Genomic DNA, 13,295 nt, shown 5'->3' on the forward strand with positions numbered 1-13,295 from the left:
ATCCCTTCTTCATCAAAATACATAGGATTTGATAAATATTCTAAATGATATAAATGAAGTATTCATTTTAAGTAATTTAAACTAACTGCATATTTTGGAAATTATGAGTAACTTCTCAACTTATTTAATGAACTAGCTTAATTTGAATTATGTAAATGGTCACAAAAACTGCTAATTGCTTTTTTATAGATATTAACAAAACCCTTAACATTATACAGTCAGTTCACTTAAGTCAATATTATTCTATTTTATAATAACATAGTTTAGAAGTAGTAAAATAACAATATTTGAAAATCGTAGAACATTCCAAGTTGATTAATGAATTAATAAAATCCTCTCCATCTATACATACTTCTGCTAGGAATTTTGATGTATTCCTTACAAACCCATCATAAGCTGGAGTATTTTTGACATTAAATATTTATGACTAAAGCAATTGCTGCTTCTTTCAGTAATAGCAGACTACAAAAGATCTTCCAAGAAATAGCCTTTGGGAAGGAAAGTTAACGGCGCTGAAAATAACTGGAAATCATGGTGCTCCAATAACTTTTTTTTAAATTGCTAACAATTAATTTTAAAATTAAAAGGAAAATATACTTAAAATTTTTAAGCACTGAGACATAAAAGTCTTTTGAAAGCTCATTTCTTCCCTCAGACAAATTGCTCCTGGTTTTCTGTCACACAATTCCCATTCCTCTTATTGCTCTCAGTTCCTTCTTCACAATGTGGGATGGGGGTCTAATGACTTGTACTAGTGGGTCTTTGGCCCTTCATTCCAGTTAGATATGGTTTGTTCTATTGACCAATGAAAGATTGAAAGGTAAGCTTCCCTTCCATTGTTCCTTCTACTACTCTCAGAACTTGTCCCAGAAAAATTTCAAATTAGGACCACCTTTTTCCCTGTTCATGTATTAGGCCAGAAATTGTCCTTCAAGATTTTGATTTCATTTTTAAATGTTTCATAAAGGCATAATTACTAATATACAATATGCTGCTTGCATTTAAATCATACACTTTTACATGTTTGTACATGTACATATACAGGTGAAATCATTTACACAATCAAACTGTAAACCTATCTACTACTCCAGCAGTCTTTCTGCCCCTTTTCCATCTTTTTATGAACAATCCCCTCCATGTACAGATAAATTTTATATGTATATGTGTATGTGCAAGTGTATATGTGTGATCATTTATGTAATTATATTCATATATGTTTCAGAATTTCTAATGGTTTTCATATTTCTGAATCGTGTCCAAACTTATGGATGAATCACAATTTGTGTATCAATTAAACTGGGCATTGGGTGTGTTTCCATTTATATGCAAGATACTGCAAATATTGCATCTATATTACTCATATGCAAGGTTTTGTATGAGTCCATGTTTTCCAATTTCTTTGTTTCCTAGAAATAAAATAACTAAGTGACATGAATTAGGCTCATGTTTAACTTTTTTTGTTGTTGTTTGTTTGTTTGTTTTCATTTCTATGCTTTGCTTTGTTTTGTTTGGGGCTAATCCAGAAGTATTCAGAGCTTGCTCTCAGCTCTGCCATCAGGGGGCACTCATGGCAGTACTGAGGGGACTGACAGGATAATGGGTTTGAACACAGGTTGACAACATGCAAGCCAGGCACCGAAATTTCCCATTATACTATCTCTCCGACCTCTCATGTTAAATGTTTTAAGAAACTTCCTGAAGATATCCACAAATTTTGTCCTCTTGTGTTTCCACTAAAGTTCTATGAACATTCTAGCTCTTGCACAACTTTGCAAACATTTGTATTTAAACCATTACTTTCAATCTGTGCAATATTTTCATTCACTAATTGTACCATGCTAAGAAAAGAAGTCTTTAATTTTAAAATGACTGTGTTCACTTATGGGTCATAAATATAGATACATATATGTATATAGATATAGATATAGATGTATATAAATATATATGTATATAATAATATGCATATCATATGTATACACATATGTATGTCTAAAGTCACACAGATTTTCTTGTTTGGAATTTGATCAATGGAATTAAATTGATATGATATATAGTCACTTGGGGCTGGAACGATAGCACAGCGATAGGGCGTTTGCCTTGCACATGGCCGGTCTGGCCGAGCCAGGTTCAAATCCTCCACCCCTCTCAGAGAGCCTGGCAAGCTACGGAGAGTATCTCGCCGGCAGGGCAAAGCCTGGCAAGCTACCCGTGACATATTTAATATTCCAAATACAGTAACAAGAAGTCTCACAATGGAGACGTTACTGGGCCTGCTTGAGCAAATCAATGAACAACGGGGGGACAGTGATACAGTGCTAGAGTCACTGGGAGAAAACGCTCTGTTTTCCAGCCTTCCCCTCTTCTTGTACTCTGCTTATGTCTTTGCCAAAGACTAGTTGACTACATATGTATGGTTTTATTTATAGAATCTATTCTGTGTCATTGTTTTACTTCAATGCCTTTATTTTAATTTTATTTTGCATTAAATGTGAAAACTCTGTCAGTCTTAAAATAAGGTAAGCTTCCCTGAGGCAAGTTTTTTCCTTTCCATATTTTTGGGTTATTTTTTATCCTTCATATTTCAATATGAATATTAATTTCTCAAATTGTGTATTTGTCCAGAATTTTAAAAACTGTGATTTTGTTGTTGATGTTCTTGAATATCTGATCTATGAAGAATGAGCATCATAACAGTACTAAAGATTCAAAATTAGGGGCTAGAGAGGGTACTTGCCCTCCGTGTGGTTCAATCCCCAGAATCCCACATGGTACGCAAAGAATCACCAGGAGTAATTCCTGAGTGCAGAGCAGGGAGTCAGCCTTGAGCTTCCATGAATGTAGCTCCCCAAAGCCCAAATGAAAAAAAGGAAATTTTTTTAAATTTATAGTCATGTGTGTCAGTCTCCTGCCCCTGCGCCTGGCTGTTCCTCGCTGGGGTCCCTTGGAGGGGAGCAGGTTGAGCTTTCCTCCCCGCCCCGACCAGGGCTCCGGCAGCCGAAGACCTCCAGGACCAGCCACCACCATGCTGAGACCATTCTCCGCACATATGAAGGTACTGGCAGAGGGACAAAGCCACGTGGGTTCTGGGGCCGAGATTTCCAAGTCTACTGGAATTGGAGTCGAGCATCCTCCACCCAGATCCTCCAAATTCCAGTAGGCGGGGGTCACACCCACCACCTGGCCCCCTGGCGCCGTGTAATCCCATCAACGGCCAAGACTCAAAGACTATAAAATCCAGCTCCCGGACGAGATCAGTGCAGTCAGTCTCCTGCCCCTGCGCCTGGCTGTTCCTTGCTGGGGTCCCTTGGAGGGGAGCGGGTTGAGATTTCCTCCCCGCCCCGACCAGGGCTCCGGCAGCCGAAGACCTCCAGGACCAGCCACCACCATGCTGAGACCACTCTCCGCACACATGAAGGTACTGGCAGAGAGACAAAGCCACGTGGGTTCCGGGGCCGAGATCTCCAAGCCTACTCGAATTGGAGTCGAGCATCCTCCACCCAGATCCTCCAAATTCCAGTAGGCGGGGGTCACACCCACCACCTGGCTCCCTGGCGCCGTGTAATCCCATCAACGGCCAAGACTCAGAGACTATAAAATCCAGCTCCCGGAACCGTGTGGCCACATTCGCGACCTTGCGACATTTTATCAGGACATCTTTTTATGATATCTTATTATCTCATTCCTACTCTGGACAAACTTTCAGGCTATCGAGTATAGCCTGCCCACAGGGCAGAGTCTGGCGAACTCCCCGTGGCGCACCAAATATGCCAAATACCAGTAACAATGATGGGTCTCATTCTCCTAAAGAGCCTTGAATATAATCTCAGGGCTAGGATGAAGGAGACGTTACTGGGGCCTGCTTGAGGCAATCGACGAATAACAGGATGATGAATGAATGAATGAAGTCATGTGTGCCTCGCTCATTAGACATATTTTCCTTAATTTCAGTAAGAAATATTTTGTACTTTTCAGAGTATGGTTGACAGGCATTTTTGTCATATCTGTTTCTGAAAAGTATTAAAGTAATTTTTATTTAAATGTTTTTGTCAATAAAAATGCAGTTAATTTCTTGTGTAAAAATATTGTAATTTTAAGTTCACTTAATCTGAAAATAGTTTTAGTATAGATGATCACATGAACTATAGATAAAAGTAGTGTCCTACCCTTCTTTCTGATCTTGATACCTTTTATTTCTGCTCTTGCCTTGTTGCAATGGAAAGAACCCTCCCATTATTTTGGCTAGATAGTGAGAACAGACACTTTTATCTTGTTTTTAATGTTAGGATAAAAGTATTCACATGTCACCATTATAAATAATGTCAGTACTTTCTTTAGATGTCCTTTATAAGTTTGAGGAAACTCTCACCTATTCCTAGTTTGTTGACTCTTAACCAGAAAACTATTCTAAACTTTGTCAAATATTTTTTTCTGCATGTTCTGAGATAATTTCATGTTAATTTTCACATGTAGCATAATCTGTTCATTAAGAAATGTATTAATAACCTTGTCAAGTGAACAATTCCATGGTATTCCACACATTGTCAAAGCCACATATTTTATATTTAATCTGCTAAAATGTGTATAGGCATTTGCATGTTTATTAAAAGCATTTGAAAGGTATTCCATTTTTCTTGTTATTTTGCAACTACTAGAGTTAGTGTAGTTGATTAAGACCTAAGTGAATCAATGGAAACTACTTACTTTTTAATTTTTCTATTTTCTCTCAAATTCTTTTCAACTGTGAGGGATTTGTATTATTTCTTTTACAATGTTGGTAGAATTGATGATTTATGACATTTGCATTTAAGGATTATTTGTATGTAGGTATTAGAGTTTATATTTAATATTTTAACAGACTAATTTGAAACACAAACCTATAACATGTTAATGTGCTTTTAGTATCTTTACACTCTGAAGTGATCTCACCTCATTTCTATTATCTATCTGCACATATATTCATTTATGTATTTTGCAAATTAGTCTAACTAGAATTTAATCAATTTAATTTATTTTCTTAAAGAAGAAGTGTTAGTTCCATTTTTTATTTTGGTGATTTGTATTATGTTGACTTCAACTTTTACCTTTACAAATGTTACTGTGTTTGCTGGGTTTGGATTTGGTTTTTGGCCTACACTGGGTCATGTTCAGGGTGCTCCTGGAGCACTACTTATTTGTTTGACAACATGACTGGCGACTATGCGGTACTGAGACTTGTATTTGTTTTTCTTGAGATTTTATTTATTCAATTTTTGCTCTTCTTGTTTTCTGGTTTATTAAAGTAGAAGCTCAGGTCATTGTGTTTTGAGTCCTTTTCCTTTTTTAACTCAGACCTTTCGAACCACAAATTTCCTAGTAGCACAGTCTGCTGTTTTTCTTTCAGGAGAGGGACTGCATTCCAAACTGTGCTCAGGCATCCTAGGTCCACTGCCATTGATATATGGACCAGATGTTCCAGCTGAGAGCACTCAGTTGGGGAGGCGATGCTGTTCCTCCTGGCAGTGGTCGCAGTCAACAGGCCTCCAATTGGCGGTGCTAGGAGTGAGATGATGCAGTACTAGAGATTGAACTTGGGGCCTCAAACACTCAACATGTGAGGCCAGGGAAATAGAACAGCAGGCAGGGTGCTTGCCTTGCCACAGTCGACCTATGTTGTTCTTGGCATCCCATTTGGTACCCCAAGCCTGCCAGGAGTGAATCCTGAGTGCAGAGCCAGGAGTAAGCCCTGAGCACTATGGGGTGTACCATCCAAAACAAACAAACAAACAAACAAACAAACCACTCAGATGGGTGTTACAACCCTTTGATATTTATCTCTAGTCTGCCTATGGCTGCAGTTTTGAACAATTTTTGGATATTTTTTTTAAAAAAAACCTAGGGACTAAAGTGATAGTACAGTGGGTTGGGTGACTGTCTTGCAAGTGGCTGACCTGAGTTCAATCCTCAGCACCTCGTACCATTTCTCAGGCCATGCCAGGAGTGATCCTTAAGCACAGAGTTGGAGAAAGCAAAGTTGGGATTTTCTTCCACATCTGCAGTATGTAATACTTTACTGTAAGTTCAAAAAGTCAGAGAATTAAATATTAAAGTCACAGTCATACACATAAAAACTCACATAAACATGCATACATATATATGTGTGAACATGTATTTGCGTAGAAATTTACATATGCACATAAATAATAAACCTTTATCTTAGTGTCAGTATATTCAGAATTAATGCCTTCTATGCTTAAAGCACAGGTTAAAATAATAGTTATAAACAAAAGTTAGCTGTTCCTTCCTTCGTTGGAGGAAGAGCCAGGGATATGGTTTAGTGGTAGAATGCAAGCTTGGCTAGACAAAGTCCCTGTGTTTAATCCGGGGTACTGAGGCAGGACATTCAATTATATGAAGACTATCTCACTAAGAACTACTATTTGTTAAGAACATTAATTGAATTGCCAGTAGTTATGTTGCCTTTGCTGCATGATGTCTTCCTATCACACAATTAGGTACACATAGTGTCATTACTTTATGGATAAGGAAACAGTTTGACATAAGCTACATCATCTGCCCATGATTCCAGAAGTAAATCTGGAAGGGCTGCTGTTTGAATTCAGGACTTTTTGACTCCAAAATGTTCCAAAGGGAGAGGGGGAAAAATATCATTTTCTTTTTAATTTCAGCCTTTCCATGGTACCAGTCAGTATATGACATTTGTTCAGATTTCATTACTTGTGAGCCTCAAACTCAATTGGAAGAAATCTTTCATCAAGAGTTTAACCATATCTCTTCCATATAATAGGGGAAAATTCTACCATCCGTGAAAATTGCTTCCTCCAATAGAGCAAGTCATCGGAAAAACTATCTTCTTAGAGATTGTAGAAAATTACAGAAATGTCTGCACCAGTCTCCAAGTTTTTTCTAAAGCTAGTTTCCTCCTGCACACTTTTGTTTGGTATGTTCAAACCCTTCTATTTGCTTTTCAGTTCCCCTCTGAATTCATTCATTGCCAGTCTTCCAACACCATACTTAGTACGGGAACTAGTTTTTTAGGTTTCTTTTCTCTCCACACAAAGTCATAGCCATAAATTAACTGAGGCTGACTAAGCATTAAATATTATTTGACCTGATGGACTATGTGTATTTTCGAAATTCAATTACCCAAAGAAACTAGTGGTAATAAGTATTTTCTTGACATACAGTTACTTTTAGGCTCTAGTACAATAGTAGTATTGTGGCGGCTATATTATACATATACATATTTCAGATACACATGAACTAATGTTTATTTACATAAACCTATGAGTTTTGTAAACTTGGTTGAGAGTCATGATAAAATTCGCAAAGCAAAGCATTCATTTGTCGCCAACTAAACACTAATACCATTTTGTTAAGAATCTGCATGCAGAAATTTTCTAATTTCCAGATTAGAAAATTTCTAATTTTCTAATACCTAATTTTCAATTAGATATCTCTAATTCAGAGATACCTAATAGTATGCACATAAATTATCTATTGTTCTCTACATGCTATAAAATTCAAAGCTAATGGATCACATGTGAATATTCCTCACCTATGGAAATATATATTTTTCTCCAATACCATATTCTCTGTCTCAGTGGTTCTGACCCCTGGCTGATTTTGCCTATGTGAAAAATAATTTTTTAATTTTAATTTTTTTAATTTTTAAATTTTAATCACTCCAGTGATTTGCCCCTATGAAAATATTCCTGATCATCAGAAGAGAAGATTAGGAGTTGTTGTGGGTATTTAACAGATACAAGTCAGTTGTGTCTCTTTCACTCCTCAGATCAGATCCACATCTCTTTCACCATCAATTATCTGACCCCTAAATGCTGATAGTGCTGAGGATGAGTAACTGTAAGATTATTTACTACTCGGGGGTTAAATTAATTACATGGGAATACTTTATTTTTTTTTTCTTGTGTTTCCTTTTTGTTTGTTTGTTGTATCTGGCAGTGATCAAGGCTTCCTCCTGGCTCTGCACCCAGGAATTGATTCTGGTACTGCTCGCAGGACCATACAGAATGCCAGGGATGGAAATGACAGGCCTGCTATACCACTGCTCTAGAACTGTTTTCTTAAAGAGTAGAACTTCTTGAGCCTTTGTCAGTTCTCACTTTGTTCTACTTCTCTATACACTTCCCTGAGCCTGTCCAGAAAATCCAGATGTTAACTGTGTCTCAGGTATGTCTAAATAATCTAAAAAGAGAAAGTCTTTTCAGGAGTGCCTGCTTCAACCCTGTCTTTTGTTCTTAATTGTAGCTTTAATATATGGGGTTATCTATACAAAATTCCTAGACTTTCAACAAGCTGAAGTCCACAGAGAGTCACTCATTTAGATGAGCAATACAAGAACTTAAAACTTAATTTATATTATTTGTCAAGAATTTAAAGCCTTAGTAGATATTATTAAAATTTGCATTCCCACAAGTGACTAATATTCATTTCATCATCATAATGCGATTTTCTATATCATCTATAATACCTCTATATTTTTGAAGCTATGCGTTTTCCTAGACTTCAAAAATGTGATCCATGAACATATTTCAACAGAAAATTTAAATTATTTTCATTCTAACAAGCATATTTCTTTTGGATTTTCTGGTTTGTTCACTCAAAATTCAATGAGCTAGGGAAAGTATAAGAAATGAAAACAGGGGCTGGAGTGATAGTACAGTGGGTAGGGCATTTGCCTTGCACGCGGCCGACCCGGGTTCAATTCCCAGCATCCCATATGGTCCCCCGAGCACCGCCAAGAGTAATTCCTTAGTGCATGAGCCAGGAGTGACCCCTTTGCATCGCTCGTTGTGACCCAAAAAGCAAAAAGAAAAAAAAGAATGAAAACAAAGAAGAAAGTGGTATTTCTCCCCTCAGCTTACAACGAGGCTACCTCTATTTTCCCAGGGACAGATTCTTTGAGGACTGATTCAGGATATATAATTACATACTTTGCATGCAGAAGATTTTTCTTATCAGTTGTAAACAAACATGCAGCACTTGAGTGCTCTGTGTTTTAGGTAGAAATCATGCAAATAAAGCTTTTACTCCTCACACATATAGTGAAGGTGAGAGTTGTACAGTTGAGAGCTTCCTAAGCATGTTCGAGTCCTTTTCAGAAATCTCACCAAGAGTATAAAATAAAAATGTGAATTTTAGCAATCAGAACAGTATAATGAATAAAAGAAGGACATCTTGTTTCCTAAACCAAAGTAGACATTAGAAGCACAACTGGCTTAATGTTTGGGGAGGTGTGACTCAGTGATAGAGTAAATGCCTCAAATGCATGTGTGAGCCTCTTGGTTCCATCTCTGACATTAAAAAAAAAAGAAAGAAACCAAATTATAAAATATTATTTTTCCAAGCACAGTAAGAAATGGCAACTAATATTTCACATTCAAATATGGATCTATAATAGATAGATAAAAAAAGAAAAGAAATGGGTGCGATCATAATAAAAAAGGAAAATCCAGTGTGTTCATCTTAGGGAAGTTCATAAGTAATTTTGTATAAAAATTCACAGGAACAATTATATATATACAATATATTGATATTTTACTATATATACATAGATAAAAATAATACAAGCTGAGTCATCAAAAATTTGGGGGCTGGAGCAATAGTATAGCGGGTAGGGAGTTTGCCTTACATGCAGCCAACCTGGGTTCGATTTCCAGCATCCCATATGGTCCTCAAGCATTGCCAGTAGTAATTCCTGAGTGAGTGCAAAGCCAGAAGTAATACCTGTGCATTGCCGGGTGTGACTGCCCCCCCAAAAAAAAAATTTAGAATTTTCATTTGAGAGAAGATCTCCCAAGTGGTGCTGAGGAAGTTGCGGAACCCATCTTAAGGTTCTTGCTACTCGTGCCTGTGATGCAGTGCTATGGCCCAAGGATGCTCAAATCATGCAGTTCCAGGATTACACAGGCCACCCTTCAGTGTTCAGGGGATCTCTAGGGTAACACTACCTAGTTGTGTGAAAGGGGACTACAGGTATAAATGATTACCTTTCAGTACCATGTATTGCAAACCATAATGCCCAGAAAAAGAGAGGGGGAGAGAAGGATTGAGAGAGAGACAGAGATACAAAGAGACAGAGAAACAGAGACAGAGACAGAGAGACAGAGACAGATCCACAGACAGAGAGAGAGAGAGACAGAGAGAGCCAGAACCAGAGCCAGGGAGGAAAAGTGACTGCCATAGAGGCAGAATAGGGTGGGGTGTTTGCAGGACATAGGCAGAGGACATTGGTAGTGGGAAATGTGCACTGGCAAAGGGGTGGATCTTGGAATATTATAATGATGAAACCCAATCATAAACAAATTTGCAACTATGTATCTCCTAGTAATTCAATTCAAAAAAGAGAAATATGAAAGGAATATGAAAGGAATAGTGGAAGAACATAAATACCAGACACATCCATGTGAGAGATTGCAGACATGAGTAATAAATGTGTATTTCATATTTTTAAAAAGGGTGGGGGATGACTCCAGGACTCGCCTTGCACTCTGGTGACCTGAGATCAATCCCTGGCATCCATATGGTAACCAGAGTCCTGTCAGGAGTGATCCCTGAGTGTAGAACCAGGACTTTGCTGTGAACACAACCCTCTATGGCCCCAAACAAACATGCAAAAGAACAGGAGTTGGCCACACTCAATCAGGATGCAAGGCCTAAATCTTTACCCCTGTACAATTTCTCTGGTCTTAACATTTGGAATCTTAAAGATGTTAATTAACTCCAGATTATTCTTTAAAAAAACACAATTGCAATAAATGTGTCAAAGAAATTTTTATTGTGCACTGAGAAATAATTTCAAAGTTCATCTCCAAATCCTCAGACATCTCCCTTGTCTATAACTAAAGAACAATTTAATAAATTTAAAACAAAGAGTATATCTTTATTTGCTGAATTGGGGAAAAGTCAAAAACATATTACAATAAATAAATAAATGCAAAAGCATACAGAATTTATAGAAGTACAGCTAGTAGAATATTATTTGGAAAGAAAATTCTCCATCCAGATATTTAGATAAAATATTCAGAAGACTATGAAGCAAATAATTAACATCTGTTTATGGAATGGACTGAAAGAAGTTGAAAGGAATAAAAGCAAGGTATTGACTATGCATACTATATGTATATATTCATATATACATATATGATACATGTACTTAAAAATCTAAAATGACTTTTCAAAATTATAGCAACTGCATAAAATGATGTTCAAGTATTTTAAATAGAATTTTAAACATAATTTAATCAATCATATCAAGCATAAGGTGAAAGCACTTAGAAAATAGCACTTGAAAGAGTTCCATTGAACCCTTTCAATGGAAGAGTTAATATATTTGAATACATTTTTACATCTACAAACATGTACATGTGACTAAATAATCCACACTCTAATGTGTATGCGTAAAACCTCCATAAGTATATATATATATATATATATTTCTAAGTTAACAAATATATTTATTGGCAGTGGGTAGTTTATTTGGAATAATAAAATAATCTTTATGATAACAAAAGAGTCAATTGTTTGTAATGATCTACATACAAAATATCAAAACTATAAAAACGTTATCATAAGTGTTCATTTTAAAGGCAAAACAAATAAACTACAGAAAACATTACAGCAAAATAAAATTTTATATTATGAAGGCAAAAAACCCAAATAATCATAGAAAGAATATATAATATTAACTATGATTATATAATTAAAATGCTATCTAAAATAATTAAAGGACCAATATTACTTTTGAGAAAAACTGTGATGATGTTTATAGAAACTAATAACTGAATACACTAATTTTAACCTTATTATAAGTCCTGAAAATTATGAATTGTCACAAAAAATGAATGTGAAATACACAAAGGTCCAATAAACTTAAGAAATGACATATACCACAAGTAATAGAAATGGTGATAATTTTAAAATGAGGGAATACTATTTGATCTAAATTGGAACAGATCTTGGCCAACACTAATTCTGAATGTTGATGTGGGGAATGGTAGATGGTGTGATAAAAGATCATCAAATATTTAAAACAATTCAATATAATTAGAAGACATGTGTATAAAGTGCTCAACCTGAATTCATTATTCAACAAATAAAGAACCATATACACAAAACTGTAATCCATACAAAGCAAAATAATATGCAATACTTTCAACTAAATTGTTTAATAAATGAATGCTTATCTGGGATGGAGAGATAGTAGAACCAGTGCCTTGCATGTGGTTGACCTGGAATCAATTCCTGGCACCCCATATGGTGTCCTAAGTGCAGAGTCATAAGTAAGTCCAGAGAACAGTCAGATGTGACCCCGAAACAAAGCAAAGCAACAGAGTAAATAAATAAATAAATGTTTAGAGATGTGTCTTTTGATACAGTAAGAAAAATAACAAATTATACACAATTTGTTTTGATGAAGTATGTTTGTATAACAAAACATGCAAATATATTATGACTATGACAATAAACAATTATATGAAGAAAATTTTTCTGCCCTAATGAATTTTGTCATTTGAAACACTACCCCTATAAAATAATTAAATGTCATACTAATGAAAAGACGTGTGTGAGACAAAGGTATACAAAAAGTTAAGACACAACAAACTTTAAAGCCAAAGTCTAGTGACATCAGCACTGTGCTTTGCAATAGTAGTCTGATGATTTGATTAGTTTTAGTGAAAAATTGCAGTGAGTTGAAACTTTTTCCAATCGGTGATGGAATAGAACCTTTTAGTTAGAGAGAGGGACACAAATGGGCAATAGTAGAGGAAGAAACCAGTTGAGAATAAAATTCTATTGTTTCAGTTTGTGGGTTAAAACTCACACTTGTTCATAAGCATATGAAAATGATTTAGAGCATGAGTCAGCAAACAGGAAAACATGAGCCAAATTCAGCCTGATAGAATTTTTGAAATAAGGTTTTATTGAAACACAGATGTATCATTCTTCACATACTTTGTGTGGTTCACAACGAAGAACTAAAAGACCATATACTCCACAATGTGGAAAACTATTTACTATCTGGTCCTTCACCAGAAAATGGTATAGACCTCTGTGATATGGATAAAACATGTTATCAATGTAAATATGCAAAAGGTAAGATAAAAACAGTAAGGTAAAATTACTTAGTTTATCACAGACTACTAATGGATGTCATCATTCAAATCACATACATGGATAAATTAGAACACTGGGGAATTAGAACACTGTTATAATTCCTAATAAATAACAAATTTGAAGATCTCTAGGTACTATGAACAAAATTAAATTAAAAA

At 35.8% G+C, this 13,295-nt stretch overlaps 1 protein-coding gene across 2 annotated transcripts in view; it reads right to left on the minus strand.

Moving 5' to 3' along the window:
- The window catches only part of LRRTM4 (leucine rich repeat transmembrane neuronal 4), an 844,832-nt gene that overhangs the window by 812,402 nt on the left and 19,135 nt on the right, over nucleotides 1-13,295 (minus strand). The window lies entirely within an intron of this gene.

Source organism: Sorex fumeus, unplaced genomic scaffold (genome assembly GCF_029834395.1).
Source record: "Sorex fumeus unplaced genomic scaffold, SorFum_2.1 ptg000003l, whole genome shotgun sequence".
NCBI classification, from domain to species: domain Eukaryota; kingdom Metazoa; phylum Chordata; class Mammalia; order Eulipotyphla; family Soricidae; genus Sorex; species Sorex fumeus.